Consider the following 20450-nt stretch of genomic DNA (forward strand, 5'->3'; position numbering starts at 1 on the left):
CCCTGCATCATTACATCATTGCAGCCCAAAGATGGATGGAGACAGTTTCATTCGTTCAATGTTTTCTTATATTTTTCAAATGAACAAACATAAATTGAATCATGCAGGGCATGGAAATGTTGCACTAGGTGCCTGGCTATGCCAAGTATGTAGGATTTCCCTAGGGAATGTGTTTTTCACAAACAAATAGGTAACATATTCGCAGATCACTAAATAGAGGCAGAATCAGTGTTTATGATGCATGGTTAATGACATATCAAATTCAGGACTGTATGGAAAATAAAAAAACAATATATTTTCGTATTACCTACAGCTTAAGGAATCTAGTGGTGCAAGTCAGACATCCTTTGCCCTGACTGGCTGACAAACAGAGGCCCAGATTTAAGAAGGCCTAGCACCATTCTAATGACACATTAGCGTAATTGTTGTATGCTAATGTGGCGTTAGATTGCCAAAAACACTGCACCACATTTACAAAGTGGCACAATGCATGCATTGCACCACTTTGTAACCCTTTGCACTACATTACTCCCTAGGATGTGCTGGGTGGGACACTTGGCAGATTTTCAGCAGTTTTTTGGTACACAATAGAAATTCACTCCTGTCTCCCTAAGGCAGAAAAAAATCCCAGCCAAAGTTTGACCCACTTCTGTGTTCCCCTGGCTTTGTTGACTGTGGGGGTACACAACATGTCTGGGTTTTCTTTGGTTTGAGTATGGAAACTAGCAGCAGTGCATTTAGAAATTGTAGAAAACAACTGAAAGTGTAATTCCTTTTATGGTACTTGTATTTTGGTTGCTGGCATCAATCCACAAATGTATTGATGCCTACCACAAATTTCTATTTTGAATATGTTAGCACCCTAGGATTTCTATCAGTCACAACCAGACCTCATCTGCCCTTCCCATGCTTGAGTGGCTGGTCAGGACAACATTTTGAGTATTTAAACATTTTTTCTCAAATCATGGTCGTTTCCTTTAGTGTTCCTCGTGCATGAACATGTAGCAGACACCGTTGGGTCTACATTTGTATTATCCTGAGTGTGGGGTTATCAGACATTTGTATTTTCGGTACTTTGTCTCCTGAAATATTTTTCTTGGGAAGCTTCCATTAGGGACATTCTACAGAATTTGGCCTTGGGTGAGCTGACACCCTGGAAACCTACAAACACTGAACATGCCTGAAAACTAGAGATCCACTGGAGGTGACATGAATTGCATGAATTCAAACACATTTTACTACCCATAACCCCTTGATAGATCCAAATATGACTTAAACATCACATTTTCTTCACTTTTCTGTGACAGAAAACTCCAGAATTTCCAGAAGTTGGAAACATTTCTACAAAACGACAATCCTACACTTCTGGTAAAAAAAACACACACATTTGTGAGTGGGCGTATTGCACAGAAAAATAAATAGGCCAAACTTTGACCATGTGGTGATAACGCCGAAATTGACTTCACACTGCCTTAGTTTTAGTGTGGTCCTTCCTGTCACAATAAACCAGTCAACACATGCAAAGCACTATTCTTATGAGTAGAATTGTGGTAACAGTGTGTGGTTAGACTTTTGCTGCTCCCCGCAAATTCCAAAAATTTCCATCACAGCAATATGATGAAATTATTTTCTTTTTCATTCAAAGGTTGATATTTGTAGCACATTCTGAATATGGAAAAGTTGTGGCAGCCATGCAAGCCACATCGACCAGGACTCACCTACATATAGAGTTTTAAGAAATATCTGTGGGTGGTATGATTCCCTGAGTGTTGGTCAACTATGCCCCACATACTACAGCTACCCACATTCCAAAAATTCAACTAAATTCCAAACTTCTTTGAACCATCTTGTTCTTGTGCCTTTTTTGTGCTGAACAATAGCCACCCACACTTTATGTTGGGCCTATCCCCTCTGCTCAGGAAAGTGCCTTGGCGATTGGCTCAGCAGCATGTATAGGCACACCTATATGCCCCCCAAAGTATAATAGCGCAAGATGGTAGGTTATTTGTCATTATCTATTGAATTTCTTCAGATTTTAGATTCCTATTGTAGGTCAGTGTCCACAAAAATCCTTAAATTCAGAATCACGGGTAGTTTAAAAAATACATAACTTTCATTCACCACCAGTTTCCATTCACTTGATTTTTCATTGTCAAGTAGTGCTTGGTTGGTACATAGTTAAAACAAAAACATTGTAAATCATGGCTAATTGGCTTGTCCTGGGCATCAGCTTTTTGAACAAACTACAAGCACCACACATATCAGTCTGTGCATGACAGAAAATGTCTCATTTAGTATATATTTATATGTAATTTTTTGGGGGTCAGCTTTCTGTGCAAAAACTTACAGGTAAAAAAGTTGTGCTCCTTTTCTGTTCCCCATCCCCCCCCCCCCCCCCTCCAACTTCGAATTCAATATTTTTTTTTTTAACAGTTAGTTTCGTTCTGTAGCAAGATATACAAAATGTGTTTTTTAATCAAACATCTCCTGGCTCCTGGTTCAGGCAGAGATAACCAATTCTTTATCTCGCATTGTACGACTAAAGACACTCTGCCTGTGCCCTCGCTAGGAGCCACGTGGGGTTTGGATGGTTCTTTAGCTGTTTGTCTAAGCTTCAACTATGAGCCAGACAGTGTTTGGATTTGGATTTGGATTTGCCTAAGAAAACGTACAACTACCTCCTGCCTCCTTGATCAGACACAGAGACAAACCATCTTCTTCACACAATGCTTCTCTCTCCAGGCAATGAGTTCTGTGACCCAAAAAGGAGGCAGATGCTTTTTGAAATGTTTCTTAAGTCCTTCTTTTAACATTGCTTTTAAAGCAGAGAGAAGCCCTGAAACAGCAAGGATCCACAGGAATTTTGTTTTTTCCTTTGGCTAAGAAAAATCAACTAGCATCTGTCTCTTTGCTGGGGCACCGAAGTGTGTTTATGACCCAGAAATTAGCCAGTCACGCTTTGGACTAAGAAAAAATCGAAACTGTCTCTGGCTCTTTGCTTGGGCACCATGCTGGGTGTCTGTACCGCGTCAAGAAGCCAGAGGTAGTTTAGTTCATTTCTTTCTTTGGTGGAGTGGGAGGGATGGCGGAAGGTAGGATAGGAAGAGTAGGGCTTGCCCTCTTATCCTTCCTGCCTACCCGTTTCTCTGCCCTCTTTTCTCCCTCTTCCCTGGTTTCCTGCTTGGAGCCTGCTTTCCCCCACTTTTCTCTTATTTGCTGTGTTTTTCCTCTGCGCCCCACCCTCCCTTTAGCTTCCTTGACCCATTGTCTCTCATACCATGGCCTGCTCTTGCTTTGACCCAGCCCCTTTCCGTAAATTTGCCATGACCGCCCTTTGATGCCCCTGAGGTTACCCTACCACAGTGGTCTTCAAACATTTTAATACCCATGCCCAATCCCACCCCTGAAGTGAAATAATTTATTTTGAGGACTTCCAAAATGCCAATCTTATTTCCACACATAAATTCCATGCAATGTTAAATGCTTTAAGCACACAGAACACTTTCACAGAGGCTTGAGAGTATACACTCTAACTAATATAGGCAGAATTGATAAGCAGTAGTTCATTTCAGTTCACCATAGCAAATATATGCACTGTACTAAGGCATGCAAGCCAAACATTTCACCTGCGCTTGCTGTTTAGAGTGGCATTTTAAATAGTCCAAATTCATGCTCTGTATTGACTATTTTGTTGTAATAAACTCTCTGAGTGGGTTGTTCTTATCTGGTCACTTTAGCCCCATTTCTCATCTCTCTCTCTTCCTCCCGCCTTTCTCTGCCCTCTCTTTTCACCCCTCCTCATTTTTTGCTCCATGGAGGCTTTTGCCTTCTCAGAAGGACCTGTCCTTGGTCTTTTTTTGCCCATGCGTCCAGGTGAATTGTGAAGCGCTTATTTGCATTTTGGCACTAACCCTGAACAGTACATCAATAGCGTCAGAAATTCTGATGCTATGCCTCCTACCCTAGATCATGGTGCGCCGTATTTTAAATATAGTGCACACATGGTGGCATTGTAATGTAACAGTGCCTGAGTTGGCGCTAGGCAACTAGAAGTGCATCAGCGCTACTAGAGAGCAGAACTGCACCAAAACTTGCTAAATATGGTGTATTTCTGCTCTGTCCCTTTGACACAATGCAATGCAACAACTTTCCTTGCCGTGTTGTGTTGTCACAGTTCAGTAAATCTGGCCCCATATATCACGCAGAGCATTTATTGAACATTTTGATGCGTAATATAGTAGAATGTGCTCAGTTATGTATGTGGCCTACAAGTTATGTGTAAAGGCACTTTCAATTTGTATTTTTTAAGTGCCTTACTACAAAGACTTCCAAGCACCGCTTCTTCCATAATATGGTGAGACATGAAATGTTCACTTATTTCAAATCACATACGGAGTACATGAGAGTTGAGACGTGTCACACCTGAAGGGAGAATAATGTGGTAGTTTTCAGTTTAGAATTTGGAGAACAAACAGTTTCTCAAATCTTATTTAACCACATCCAATTTGGCTGCACACCAGAGTACTTAATGAAAAGGTCACTTTGTCCTTAGGTCCAATGGTAGACAAAGCTACCCACAGCTATTCATCACTTCCCCGGGGAAGTTTAACAATGCAGAATGCTGAGTTGGACTACGGTGGAAATCGCTCGGATTCCAGATATTTCAAGTTTTCTTTAGCTGCAACCGTGCTTTGGGCAGGTGGCTGTGAACCATACCGAGGGTCGTGGTGCCATGTGGTGGCACAGCCATATCCCGGGGCGCAGTCACGCATTCCGAGTGTACTATTGGATGTGGAGTGGAAGTCTGCGGGCAAGGAGAAATGCCCCTACCACCAGTAGCCAGCCCAAAATGTCTAGTTTTGAGGTCAGCGTGTAGTTCCTATTGTAGGAATCGTCTTCTGGCTGGGGGCAAGAGTCGAAAGTCAAAAGCACGGCCGGACACTCACACGCGGTAGCCATCACAGCAGTCCATTAGGTGGAGAAAGGATACAATGTGTGTCACTTTGAAAGGTGGTAGAAAGTTAAAGATAGATTGGAATTTTTTTTATTGTGTTCATAATCTGTATTAATTTTTTAAATATAGCAAGTGTTCATTAACTCACTGACCTGTGTTGCTTATAACACAAACCTGTGTGCTTAATTTGAACCGGTGGTTGTCGATAGGTCCCATGGGCACTCATTTATGGAGAACGGCACTCATTTTTCCTCATCAGACATTGACAAAGAGCAAGAGAGGGAAAACAAACCAAGGGGAAAGATGGAATACACATCACAAGGGAAGAAAACAGGAGCCTCCAAGGGTGAGATAAAAACACAGGGAGAGTCTGGTGGTGGATCAAAAAGGACTGAGGGGATTCAAGACTACTATGCAGAATGCTGACATTTAAAAGCAGTGGCCACGGACTTTTGACTACAGCTTTGAGCACCAGCACTCATTCTTTTATAAATGAAGTACTGATTCCACTTAATGCTCTGCAGCGGCAGAGTGATCCTTTAACCCTTTAACCTGGTGGAATATTTGCTTACCTCTGCTGCCGTTTTCTTCAAAAAATTGGTACTGGGTTGTTCAAACATACAATGGTACCTCTTTGGTCTCTTTTTGCTCCCTAACAAATTGTATATATATTTTTGGGCACATCAGGGCAATGGGTCAATGCAAACCCTGCATCATTACATCATTGCAGCCCAAAGATGCATGGAGACAGTTTCATTTGTTCAATATTTTCTTGTATTTCTCAAATGAACAAACATTAATTGAATCATGCAGGGCAAGCAAATGTTGCCCTGTATGTCTGGCTATACCAGTCTGTAGGATTTCCCTAGGGAATTTTTTTCACAAACAAGTATGTAGCATAATCGCAGATCACTAAATAGAGGCAGAATCAGTGTTTATGATGCATGGTTAATGACAAATCAAATTCAGGACTATGTGGAAAAGAAAAGAAAATATATTTTCGTATTACCTACAGCTTAAGTAATCTAGTGATGAAAGTCAGGCATCCTTTGCCATGACTAGCTGACAAACAGAGGCTGAGATTTAAGAAGGCCTAGTACCATTCTAACGACACATTAGCATAATTATTTTACCCTAGCGTGGCGTTAGATTGCCAAAAATGCTGTGCCTTATTTACAAAGTGGCACAATGCATGCTTTGCACCACTTCGTAACCCTTTGCACTACATTATGTCCCAGGATGTGCTGAGTGGGTCATTTGTCAAATTTTCAGCTGTTTTTTCACAAACGATAGAAATTCACTCCTTTCTACCTAAGGCAGAAAAAAATCCCAGCCAAGGCTTGGCCCACTTTTGTGTTCTCCTGGCTTTGCTGAGTGTGGCGGTACACAACATGTGTGGGTTTTCTTTGGTTTGAGTATGGAAACTAGCAGCAGTGCATTTAGAAATTGCAGAAAACAACTGAAAGGGTCATTCCTTTTATGGTACTTGTATTTTGGTTGCTGGCTTCAATCCACAAATGTGTTGATGTCTACCACAAATTTATATTTTGAATATGTTAGCACCCTAGGATTTCTATCAGTCACAACCAGACCTCATCTGCCCTTCCCATGCTTGAGTGGCTGGTCAGGACAACATTTTGAGTGTTTAAACATTTTTTCTCAAATCATGGTCGTTTCCTTTAGTGTTCCTCATGCATGAACATGTAGCAGACCCTGTTGGGTCTACATCTTTATTACCGAGTCGAGTGTGGGGTTGTCAGACATTAGGATTTTCAGTACTTAGTCTCCTGAAATATTTTTCTTGCGGAGCTTCCATTAGGGATATTCTGCAGAATTTCGCCTTGTGTGAGCTGACACCCTGGAAACCTACAAACACTGAACATGCCTGAAAACTAGAGACCCACTGGAGGTGATGTGAATTGAATGAATTCAAACACATTTTACTACCCATATCCCCTTGATAGATCCAAGTATGGCTAAAACATAATTTTTTTAACTTTTCTGTGCCAGAAACCTCCAGAATTTCCAGAAACTGGAAACATTTCTACAAAACGACAATCTTACACTTCTGGTTAAAAAAAACACACATTTGTTAGTGGGCGTATTGCACGGAACAAAAATAGGCCAAACTTTGACCATTTGGTGATATCGCCGAAATTGACTTCACACTGCCTTAGTTTTAGTGTGGTTCTTCCTGTCACAATAGACCAACCGACACATGCAAAGCACTATTCTTATGAGTAGAATTGTGGTAACAGTGTGTGGTTAGACTTGTGCTGCTCCCCGCAAATTCCCAAACTTTCTATTACAGCAATATGATGAAATTATTATTTTTTTCATTCAAAGGTTAATGTTTGTAGCACATTCTGAGTATGGAAAGGTAGTGGCATCCATGCAAGACACATCGACTAGGACTCACCTAGATATAAAGTTTTAAGAAATATCTGTGGGTGGTGGGATTCCCAGAATGTTGGTCAACTATGCCCCAAATACCACTACTACCCACATTCCATAAATTCAACTAAATTCCAAACTTCTTTGAACCGTCTTATTCTTGTCCCTTTTTTCTGCTGAGCAAGAGCCACCCACAATTTATGTTGGGCTTATCCCCTCGGCTCAGGAAAGTGCCTTGGCGATTGGCCCAGCCACATGTATAGGTGCACCTATATGCCCTCCAAAGTATAGTAGCACAAGATGGTAGGTTATTTGCCATTATCTATTGAATTTCTTTAGATTTCAGATTCCTATTGTAGGTCAGTGTCCACAAAAATCCCTAAATTCAGAATCACGGGTAGTTTAAAAAATACAAAACTTTCATTCACCACCAGTTTCCATTCACTTCATTTTTCATTGTCAAGTAGTGCTTGGTTGGTAAATAGTTAAAACAAAAACATTGTAAACCATGGCTAATTGGCTTGTTCTGGGCATCAGCGTTTTTGAACAAACTACAAGCACAACACATGTCAGTCTGTGCATGACAGAAAATGTCTCATTTAGTATATATTTATATGTAATTTGTATGGGTCAGCCTTCTGTGCAAAAACTTACGGGTAAAAGTGTTGTGCTCCTTTTCTGTTCCCCCCCACTTCGAATTCAATATAATTTTTTAACAGTTAGTTTCGTTCTCGAGCAAGATATACAAAATGTGTTTTTTTTAATCAAACATCTCCTGGCAGCTGGTTCAGGCAGAGATAACCAACTCTTGTATCTCGCATTGTGCGACTGAGGACACTCTACCTGTGCCCACGCTAGGAGCCAGGCGGGGTTTGGGTGGTTCCTTAGCTGTTTGTCTAAGCTTCAACTATGAGCTTGACAGTGTTTGGATTTGTATTTGCCTAAGAAAACGTGCAACTAGCTCCTGCCTCCTTGATCAGACACAGAGACAAACCTTCTTCACACAATGCTTCTCTCTCCAGGCACTGAGTTCTGTGACCCAACAAGGAGGCAGATGCTTTTTGAAATGTTTCTTAGCTTCTTCTTCTAACATTGCTTTTAAAGCAGAGAGAAGCCCTGAAACAGCAAGGGTCCACAGGAATTTAGTTTTTTCCCTTTGGCTAAGAAAAATCAACTAGCATCTGTCTCTTTGCTGGGGCACCGAAGTGTGTTTGTGACCCAGAAACAAGCCAGACACACTTTGGACTAAGAACACATCTAAACTGTCTCCGGCTCTTTGCTTGGGCACCATGCTGGGTGTCTGTACCGCGTCAAGAAGCCAGATGTAGTTTAGTTCATTTCTTTCTTTGGTGGAGTGGGAGGGATGGCGGAAGGTAGGGTGGGAAGAGTAGGGCTGCTCCTTCTACCTCCAAAAAACCGGATCAGGACGGTGCATGGTTAATGAGGAGCTGGAGGCACTGCCTATTGCCTTTAGCCTCTACTAGTGGCACACCCACCGGCTGGGAAGAGCTAGTGCATTCCTCGAGGTAGTTCTGATATGCAAGCATCATCATGTGACATCACATGCTTATAAATGAGCAGGTCCTCCTCCTCCCCCATTTTTGTGCCCTTTCTGGCCCCTCTCTTTCCGCTGGCATCCCTCTTTTCTCTCTGTTCTCTTTTCATATCTTTAATCCAACTCTTTTTCTCTTGGGAGGAATCTGAGTTGTGTATGTTCTCCCCCCATTTTTCCCCTTATTTTGCCCTCTTTTCCTTGCCACCTACCCGTTTCTCTGCCCTCTTTTCTCCCTCTTCCCTTGTCTCCTACTTGGAGCCTGCTTTCCCCTACTTTTCTCTTTCTTGCTGTGTTTTTCCTCTGCGCCCCACCCTCCCTTTAGCTTCCTTGACCCATTGTCTCTCATACCTTGGCCTGCTCTTGCTTTGACCCAGCCCTTTTCCCTAAATTTGCCATGACCACCCTATGATGCCCCTGAGGTTACCCTACCACAGTGGTCTTCAAACATTTTAATACCCATCCCCGTTCCCACCCCTGGAGTGAAATCATTTCTTTTGAGGACTTCCAAAATGACAATCGTATTTTCACACATTAATTCCATGCAATGTTAAATGCTTTAAGCACACAGAATAATTTCACAGAGGCTTGAGAGTATACCCTCTAACTAATATAGGCACAATTGATAAGCAGTAGTTCATTTCAGTTTGCCATAGCAAATATATCCACTGTACTATAAGGCATTCAAGCCAAACATTTAAACTGTGATTGCTGTTTAGAGTGGCATTTTAAATAGTCCAAAATCATGTTCTGTATTTACTATTTTGTTGTAATAAACTCTCTGAGTGGGTTTTCCTTATCTGGTAACTTTAGCCCCATTTCTCATCTCTCTCTCTTCCTCCCGCCTTTCTCTGCCCTCTCTTTTCACCCCTCCTCATTTTTTGCTCCATGGAGGCTTTTGCCTACTCAGAAGGACCTGTCCTTGGTCTATTTTTGCCCATGCGTCCAGGTGAATTGTGAAGCGCTTATTAGCATTTTGGCACTAACCCTGAACAGTACATCAATAGCGTCAGAAATTCTGATGCTATGCCTCCTACCCTGCACCATGGTGCGCCGTATTTTAAATATAGTGCACACATGGTGGCATTGTAATGTTACAGTGCCTGAGTTGGCGCTAGGCAACTAGAAGTGCATCAGTGCTACTAGAGAGCAGAACTGCACCAAAACTTGGTAAATATGGTGTATTTTTGCTCTCTCCCTTTGACACAATGCAATGCAGCAACTTTCCTTGCTGTGTTGTGTTGCGTCAAAGTTCAGTAGATCTGGCCCCATATATCAAGCCATGACCACCCTTTGATACCCCTGAGGTTACCCTAGCACAGTGGTCTTCAAACATTTTAATACCCATCCCCGTTCCCACCCCTGGAGTGAAATCATTTCTTTTGAGGACTTCCAAAATGACAATCGTATTTTCACACATTAATTCCATGCAATGTTAAGGGGCATATTTATACTCTGTTTGCGCCGGAATTGCGTCGTTTTTTTTTACGCAATTCCGACGCAAAACTAACTGCATATTTATACTTTGGCGTTAGACGCGTCTAGCGCCAAAGTCAATGGAGTTTGCGTCATTTTTTAGCGTGGACACCTACTTTGCGTTAATGAGATGCAAGGTAGGCGTTCCCGTCTAAAAAATTGACTCCAAGGCATGTGCGCCGTATTTACACTCCCGGGCAAAATTCATGCCCGGGAGTGGGCGGGTCAAAAAAAATGACGTACGGCCGCTTTTGCGCCGTTTTTTAGCGCCTGGACAAGGCAGGCGTTAAGGGACCTGTGGGCTCGGAAGGAGCCCAGAGGTGCCCTGCCATGCCCCCAGGGACACCCCCTGTCACCCTTGCCCACCCCAGGAGGACACCCAAGGCTGGAGGGACCCATCCCAGGGACATTAAGGTAAGTTCAGGTAAGTATTTTTTATTTTTATTTTTGTGGCATAGGGTGGCCTGATTTGTGCCCCCCTACATGCCACTATGCCCAATGACCATGCCCAGGGGACAGAAGTCCCCTGGGCATGGCCATTGGGCAAGGGGGCATGACTCCTGTCTTTGCTAAGACAGGAGTCATTTCTATGGGGGTTGGGAGTCGAAAAAAATGGCGCAAATCGGGTTGAGGCGAAACATTTGCCTCAGCCTGACTTGCCCCATTTATTGGCGCCCAAGCTCCATATCCCCCTGAGCCGGCGCTGCCTGGTGTACGTCGTTTTTTTCCACGCACACCAGGCAGCGCCGGCGGCTAACGCCGGCTAACGTCATTGATTAAATACGGCGCCCGCATGGCGCTTCAGAATGGCGTTAGCCGGCGCTAATTTTTTTGACGGAAAAACTGCGTTAGCGCAGTTTTGCGTCAAAAAGTATAAATATGGGCCTAAATGCTTTAAGCACACAGAACACTTTCACAGAGGCTTGAGAGTATACCCTCTAACTAATATAGGCAAAATTGATAAGCAGTAGTTGATTTCAGTTTACCATAGCAAATATATGCACTGTACAGGCATGCAAGCCAAACATTTCAACTGTGATTGCTGTTTAGAGTGGCATTTTAAATAGTCCAAAATCATGTTCTGTATTTACTATTTTGTTGTCATAAACTCTCTGAGTGGGTTCTCCTTATGCGTTCACTTTAGCCCCATTTCTCATCTCTCTCTTTCTTCCTCTCGCCTTTCTCTGCCCTCTCTTTTCACCCCTCCTCATTTTTTGCTCTATGGATACTTTTGCCTACTAAGAAGGACCTGTCAAGGGTCCATTTTTACCCATGCATCCAGGTGAACGGTGAACCGCTTATTAGCATCTCTCCTCTCTACATTCCATGTCTTTGACAGAAAGGGCTGTGACCCAGAACCCCTACCCTAGCCTCCCTTTCTAAACTGTCTCTTGGTTCATCAATATCACCCACACTGATTAGGAAAAGATCATCTATAAATGTTAACAACAACAGTACATCTTCCATGTATTCAGTGCTCCTCCTACCAGTCCATGACAACATTTGCATAACTAGGAGCAAAGCAGCAGCCTATCTTAGTACCCCTGATTTGCCTGTAACATCTATTATTGAGTAAAAAGATAATGTCACAAAAACAAAAATCTGTCATTTTGATATTCAGCTCAATGTGAGCATAGTAGTGTATGGGTTATCTGCTCATGAAATGTTCACATGCCAACCTGTGACACTGTCCAACCCAATTCAATAAACTCTGGATTTAAAGAGTAAGGCTAGTCAGCCATGAGGGTCTCCATGTGCTGAAAAGCTTGCTGCTAAGGGGGTCAGCAGGTCTTGAGTCCTTTCCTGAATTCCAGAAAAGAGGTTGCGGTTGTGGTTGTTGCTGGTGTACATCAAGTTACATAAGTATGTGATCATCTTTCCATGTAATATTTTCAAATGTAGTCATTAAGGCCCTCATTACAACCCTGGCGGTCGGTGTTAAAGCAGCGGTAATACCGCAAACAGGTCGGCGGAAAAAAAATGGGATTACGAACGTGGCGGAAACCGCCAACATAGACAGCCACTGTAACACTCCGACCGCCACGGCGGTACAGACAAACAGCGCAGCGGGCACCGCCAACAGACAGGCGGAAGACAATGTACCGCCCACCTTATCACAACACGGCTATCCACCACCTTTTCTGGGGCGGAACCAATGCGAATAAAAACACGGTGGAAACAGTACACAGAAGGGAAAACACTCACCTCTCCACACCCCACGAGGAACCAGGACGCCATGGAGCCGGAACTGCAGATCCTGCCGGCGATGGTCTTCCTGCTCCTCTATCAGGAGCTCCAACGACGGCGGCGATGACCACGGTGAGTACTGCACCTACAACACAGGGGAGGGGGGACGGAAAAGAAAGTGACACACACACGCAACACCCCCACCCCCACCCTCACCCACAACACCATACACACTAATACATGCTGCAACATTACATATACACCCCCCCCACCCCCTAGAAGAACGCACGGACAAAAGGAATTGATTTGAACGATTGTAATCAATAAAAATCCATTTGGCAAAAGTCGAAAGCCAGTGTATACAAATATGTACACCAGCTACACAAGTCCGGATAGAGTACTAATCATTGTCCGTGGACCACTGGGCCCAAAATGCATGGGTGAGGCCCACACTAGATACCTGACTGGAAACGGAGAGAACACTGCTGGGGCATCACATACAAAATATGCAGGCACCTCAGGGGGAGGGGGGGCACCTCAGCCTGATGAACGCACAACGCCACTGCTCCATGAGGGGGCTCCATGCCCATTGATGTATCCTGGGGAGTGCAAAGCCACAGTCTCTCAAGCTATTTCAGTGGGTGGTTTGCCCACTGCTTTATCCTGGGGAGTGCAAAGCCACAGTCTCACAAGTCTTTTCAGTGGGTGGTTTGCCCACAGCTTTATCCTGGGGAGTGCAAAGCCACAGTCTCACAAGTCTTTTCAGTGGGTGGTTTGCCCACTGCTTTATCCTGGGAGTGCAAAGCCACAGTCTCTCAAGTGGATAACAGTCTCCACTGGTTCTGGAGGGGGCCTGGTGCCCAGAGTGCTTCATCCTGCCAAGGACTGAAGTAGTGGATGTGATACTCCACTGGTTCTGGAGGAGCTTTGTGCCCAGAGTGCTTCATCCTGCCAAGGACTGAGGTAGTGGATGTGATACTCCACTGGTTCTGGAGGGGGCTTTGTGCCCAAAGTGCTTCATCCTGCCAAGGACTGAGGTATTGGATGCCTTTCTCCACTAGTTCTTGAGGGGGCTTTGTGCCCAGAGTGCTTCATCCTGCCAAGGACTGAGGTAGTGGATGTGATACTCAACTGATTCTGGAGGGGGCTTTGTGCCCAGAGTGCTTCATCCTGCCAAGGACTGAGGTAGTGGATGCCTTTCTCCACTGGTTCTGGAGGGGGCTTTGTGCCCAGAGTGCTTCATCCTGCCAAGGACTGAGGTAGTGGATGCTGTTCTCCACTGGTTCTGGATGGGGCTTTGTGCCCAGAGTGCTTCATCCTGCCAAGGACTGAGGTAGTGGATACCTTTCTACACTGCTTCTGGAGGGGGCTTTGTGCCCAGTGATGCTGCACCTGGGGTGTGGCAGTTGACTTTGTCTCACCTGGGTGTCTCAGCCATGCGGCGTACCTGGAACAGGTAGTATGATACTCCATGGAGGCAGAGACATACCCCACACTGCTGGGCTTCGCATTCCATATGCAGGTGACAACTGTGATGACAGTGATGCTTCATGGAAGCTGGCCAGGCTCCTGGAACTCACCACCAGCCTCGGACGATTGACCACTGGGGATGGCAGCCATGTCTGCGATGGTGCCACTGGCTCAGGATGTCACGGGGCCGTTGGCGGTCCTTGCGGCGGTGTCAGTTGCGGCGGTGCTTATGGCGGTGTCAGTCGCAGCGGTGCTTGTGTTGGGCTCTGTGGCAGCGGTGCTTGCAACGGGCTCTGTGGCGACGGTGCTTGCGGCGGGCTCTGTGGCAGCGGTGCTGGCTGCGGGCTCTGTGGCAGCGGTGCTGGCTGCGGGCTCTGTGGCGGCGGTGCTGGCTGCGGGCTCTGTGGCAGCGGTGCTGGCTGCGGGCTCTGTGGCGGTGCAGGTGGCGGTCTTCTCCGCCGTACAGGTTGGCATCGCGTGGACAGAAGGTGTGACACTGGTCCCTCATTCGGTGCCACCATGCCCTCTCCTGACCTGTCCTTCAGTTTCTGGCCCTTCTCCACCTTTGATGGTGGTGCAGCTGTCTAGCCACTATCCCCTTTCGTTTTCCCTGACCCCGTGGTGGCAGGTGTTTTCGGCTTCTCCCTCCGGGATGTGGGCACCTTTTTCACCTTGGCAGGTGGTGGAATGTCCTTGCCCTCGCTCCGTGGCAAACTGGCAGCCCTTATAGTTGGCGCACTCCATGAGCCCACAGATGCTAGCACCACTGTGCCTGGGGATGTGGTGGCTGAGGTGCTGCGCTGGGACCTGGAAAGCCTGGCCCTAGGGGAAGGACGGGAGGGGAGGTGTAGGGAAGAGGTCAATATTAGCCAGGAAAAGTTTTTTAGACACACTGGGATAGGTTGATGGAGGAGGGTTGGGAGCGGAGGAAGAGGTAGTGGTTGTAGGAGGTGTACGTCTGCTGAATTTGGGTGAAGGTGCATGGGCTGGAGGCTGTTGTTAGGTGGATGGTTGTTGGGTGGGTGTGTGCCTGCGTTTGTGTACTTTGGGAGGAGAGCCCACAGACACACTGGGAGAGGACACAGGGGATGTGTGTATGGTAGTGGGGGTGGTGAGTGCACGTGAGCGGTATGTGGTGATGGGCGTGCTGGTGATGGAGGTAGTGGCTGAGGATGTAGTGCATGCAGGTGTGAGTGGAGACGAGACTGGGAGGGAGGAGGGAGACGTGGAGGAGGGGGACACAGTGGAGGCAGTGGATGTTGGTATGTGTGCATGGGATTGGTGCTTGTGTGAGTGACTGTGGGATGTGTGGTGCTTATGTTTGCCTGAGCCACTCTTGTGTGTTGAGGTGTGTGCATGCTGGTCTGATGGTGTGCTTGGGATAGGCTGAGATACAGGGGATTGGGTCTGGGTGGAGGAAGTTGGAGGGGGGAGGCTGGACAAAGGGACAATGGCTGCCATCAGTGCTGAGGCCAGAGCCTGAAATGCTCTCTGTTGGGCTGCCTGGCCAGAATGAATACCCTCCAGGTATGCATTTGTTTGTTGCAAATGCCTCTCAACACCCTGGATGGCATTCAGAATGGTAGACTGCCCAACAGTGAGGGATCTCAGGAGGTCAATAGCCTCCTCACTGAGGGCAGCAGGGCTGACTGGGGCAGAGCCTGAGGTGCCTGGGGTGAAGGAGATGCCCACCCTCCTGGGTGAGCGGGCACAGGACACACGCTGAGGGGCTGCTGGGACGGCGGTGCTGGTGGGGGGGTGGCGGCTGTTTCTGTTGATGCAGGGGGCACAGAGGGGCCCGCCACCGCAAGGGAGCTCCCATCAGAGGAGGAGTCGCTGTCACTGCTGTCTGCTCCTGTCCCCGCCCTGGAGCTCCCCTCAGCCTCCGTCCCACTGGTGGCTTCAGGCTCCGTTGTTTCACCCTCCAGGGCCAAGTGGGATGCAGCTCCCTCCTGCTCTGGTGCCAATGCTCCTCCGCCTGATGATGCTATTGCACACAGGAACAGGGAGACCACAAAAAGGGGGGGGGAGACAGAAGAAAGACATGTTCAGTGCATGCAACACCACTATAGTTGGCGGACACTACAGACACAGCAGCACTCTGCACTACGCCATGCACTTATAGTTCCTTGATTAATCACTTGCCCATGGGGTACAAGGCCTAAGCCCGATTGCCGCACACATGGAAGTCACAGGAGCCTGGCTAGGTGTAGAAGGCACTAACTACTAGTGGGGTTGGGGTGGCACGGAGCCTGCCTCACAAGGGACCTTGCCTACAAAGCTCGCCCTGGCCTAGGGGAACCCACTGCCCACCTCCCCGCCCAGACACCTTGTAATGAACGCAAAGTCAGCAGAATGATAGTGTACTCACCCCCTTGTGGCTGCTGTGATGCCTTCAAGCGCCCATCCAACTCCGGATACGCCACCGCCAGGATCTGGAACATCAGGGGGTCATGGTGCGACGGGCACCCCTCCCACGTTGGGAGGCCATCCCCAGCTGGGCCTCCGCCGAATTCTTGCTCCAGCTGCGAAGGTCCTCCTATCTTTTCCAGCAGTGGGTGCTCCGTCTGTGGTGGACCCCCAGGGTCTGGACGTCCTTGGCGATGGCACGCCAAATAGCCTTCTTCTGGTGGGTGCTGACCTAGAGGAATAGTACAGGGGAAAAGGAAAATCTTTACCCGTCCGGACCGTCATCCTTTTTGGCCCACGTTCCCTCCCTTGCCCTGACGAACATACACTCACCATCCGCACATGCAGGCCTCAGCCCCCCCATGTATCTTCCATCCACACCACTCAAAGCAGGCATTGCCCATGCAGCATTCTCACAGTGTACTCACCTGTTTGTCTGGAGGACCGTACAGTTGTGTGTACTGGGGAGGACCCCATCAACTAGTTTCTCCAACTCCTCCAAAGTGAAGGCAGGGGCCCTTTCCCCAGACACATGAGCCATCGTCACTTCCAGACTGAAGTCACAGCAGCACTTGCAGTGTAGGTCCTCTCCTGTTGAAGGTCAGGTATCAAGTGAGTGAACAGACAGAAAATGGCGGTCATGTCCGCGGCAGTGCGTACCGTCACCACCGGCGTACATCGTCATTGGCTCCTCTGACCCATAGGGTACAATGTTAACAAATGCAGGATTGCGCCGTGGTCTTCGACCACCTTACGCGACTTTTACTGTGTCACACCAATGTAGGCCTTGTATACACACAGTAACAGGCACATTGCGGATTAATAAATGTGTGCAAATGACAACTTGTGATACCTCTGTGTTGGCTGACTCTCTGCTCGCTGTTCACATCCATAGGGCACGTCCGCTGGGGCAGGTGATGAGATGGCGGCATCCTCCGGTGTACAGACCGCTGGTGGACCTGTCGACAATAGAAGAGAGACACGTAATAGTCACCTACAGACTTGATCATGCAACAATCCATGAACTGTGTGCTCAGTTGGAGCCAGGCCTGATGTCAGCTATCCACCATCCCACAGGGATAACCCCCTCTAGTGCAGGTCCTTTCAGTACTCCATTTCCTGGCAAGTGGTTCCTTTCAAACAACAGTGGCCATTGCATCAGGGATGTCCCAGGCAATGTTCTCTAACGTGTTGTCCAGAGTGTTGTCTGCCTTGCTGAAACACATGCGCAGCTACATCGTGTTCCCTCAGGTGGAGGATTTGCCCACAGTGAAAGGTGACCTCTATGCCCTGGGACATATTCCCAACATCATAGGTGCCATTGATGGGACACATGCGGCCTTGGTACCCCCGCAGGAGTGAACAGGTGTACAGAAACCGGAAGAGCGACCATTCGATGAATGTGCAGATGGTGTTGGCCGACCAGTACATCTTCCATGTGAATGCCAAATTTCCTGGCTCAGTGCATTACGCTTACATTCTGAGAAACAGCAGCATCCCTTATGTGATGGGGCAACTCCAGAGGCACCGTGTGTGGCTAATAGGTGAGGACAAGGACCCTATACAGTGTGAATAGTTGTCTGGGTATGGTGTGGGCCCTAAGGGTTACTGTGTGTCTAACAGTTGTCCCTCGACGTTTGCAGGTGACTCTGGTTACCCCAACCTGTCATGGCTACTGACCCCAGTGAGAAATCCCAGGACAAGGGCAGAGGAACGCTAGAATGAGGCACATTGGCGAACTAGGAGAGTGATTGAACGCACCTTTGGCCTCCTGAAGGCCAGGTTCCGGTGCCTCCATATGACAGGTGGTTCTCTCTACTACTCACCAAAGAAGGTGTGCCAGATCATCGTGGCCTGCTGTGTGCTGCACAACCTGGCTTTGCGACGCCAGGTGCCTTTTCTGCAGGAAGATGGGGCTGATGGTGGTCTTGTGGCAGCTGTGGAGCCTGTGGACAGTGAAGAAGAGGAGGCAGACAAAGAGGATATCGACAACAGAAACAACATTATCCAGCAATACGTCCAGTGAGACACAGGTAAGAAGATGTCCCTGCCTCACACATCTCACACTATTGTTGGAGCTAGCATAAGTCTGTCATTTTCACTCAGTTTATGGACCCTGACTTGTCACTTTGCCTTTCCATTTAACAGATGTGGGTCCCACTTTGCTATATTTCCTCCAGCCCTACAGCTGTGTTTCATCGGTATGTGAACAATTAAATTGACATTGCTATATTCCATAGTTATTGCAATTACACATTTGTGAAAGCACAGACTGACTCCAGATTGTTTTGTGATTAAGGTGTGTTTATTTCTGTGCAAATAAGTCAAGGGGGTTGTAAAATGGGGAGGGGTGATGGTGGACGAATGTCCATGGCGGAGTCCAGTCTATTTGTTTCACAGGTGCATTGTCCAAAGGGGCATAGGAAGTGGAGCAAGGGCAGTTGATGGATGGACAGGGTGACAAAGTGGGACAGAAGGGTGACATTCAGAGGGTTCTCATTTCCTGGCGGGGGTCTTGGCAATGTTCCCTGTCTTGTTCCTGGATCTCAGGGACTGTTTGCAGGGTGGCTCTCCATCTGCGGGGGGTGGGGTGCTGGTGTCATGTTTCTGTGGCGGTGCCTCCTGTCCACTAGCGCTGGTGGAGGTGGAGGGCTGTTCATCGTCCAGGCTAGTGTCAGGGGCCCCTTGTTGTGCCACAGTGTCCCTCCTGGTGTTGAAAAGGTCTTGCAGCACCCCTGCAATGGTGACCAGGGTGGTGTTAATGGACTTCAGTTCCTCCCTGATCCCCATATAGTGTTCCTCCTGCAGCCCCTGGGTCTCCTGAAAGTTGGCCAGTACTGTTGCCATAGTCTCCTGGGAATGATGGTAGGCTCCCATGACGTTGGAGAGGGCCTCGTGGAGAGTGGGTTCCCTGGGCCTGTCCTCCCACTGTCGCACAGCAGTCCTCCCAGTTCCCCTGTTTTCCTGTTCCTCTGTCCCCTGAACCGTGTGCCCACTGCTACTGCCCTTAGGTCCCTGATTATCTTGGGTTGGTGGGTTTGCCTGGGCTCCCTGTAGTGGTGGACACACTGCTGATTGAGGTGTCCTGGAGACAAAGGGATGGGCCCACTGGGTGGGTGCTGTTCTGGTGTTTCCTGAGGGGGGAGGCTCTGTGGTGGCTTGTGCCATTGTCAGGGGAACCGACTGTCCTGAGGTCCCTGATGGGCAGGGCTTGTCATCTTGATCCAGTTGTGCAGAGCTGCTGTCATCACTGTGGGTCTCTTCGGTGGGGGGACTGAATATGTCTGGTATCTCCTGTCCGGTGACGTTGGGTATGGGTCTTGCAGGGGTGTAAAGGCATGATTATTCCATCTGTGTGTGCCATTGTGTGCAATGGGTGAGTGACCCTGTACTCCAGTGCTTGCATTCTTGTCTAGGTCCTTGTGTGATAATTGGTTTGGGGTCTGTGTGGGTATCTGTAGTGGACATGCTTGGGTAATGAGTGTCCATGCATTGGTGTTACATGCAGGGGTTGGTATTGGGATGTGTGGGTTGTGTTGGTGGGGTATCTGTGAGTTGTTGGGGTGATGGGTGTGAGGGTAAGGGTGGGGGTATGTGTTGGCATGCAGGTGGGGTGGAGGGGGATAAGGTAGTAAAGATTTGCCTTACCAGAGTCCAGTCCTCCTCCTACTCCTGCGAGGCCCTCAGGATGCAGTATTGCCAAGACTTGCTCCTCCCATCTTGTTAGTTGTGGGGGAGGAGGTGGGGGTCCACCGCCAGTCCTCTGTACAGCAATCTGGTGTCTGGAGACCACGGAACGCACCTTCCCCCGTAGGTCGTTCCACCTCTTCCGGATGTCATCCCTAGTTCTTGGATGCTGTCCCTGTCGACGATTCTGCGCCATAGCTCCATCTTCCTAGCAATGGACGTCTGCTGCACCTGTGATCCGAATAGCTGTGGCTCTACCCGGACGATTTCCTCCACCATGACCCTGAGCTCCTCCTCAGAGAACCTGGGGTGTCCTTGAGG

Source organism: Pleurodeles waltl, chromosome 9 (assembly GCF_031143425.1).
Source record: "Pleurodeles waltl isolate 20211129_DDA chromosome 9, aPleWal1.hap1.20221129, whole genome shotgun sequence".
Taxonomy (NCBI): Eukaryota; Metazoa; Chordata; class Amphibia; order Caudata; family Salamandridae; genus Pleurodeles; species Pleurodeles waltl.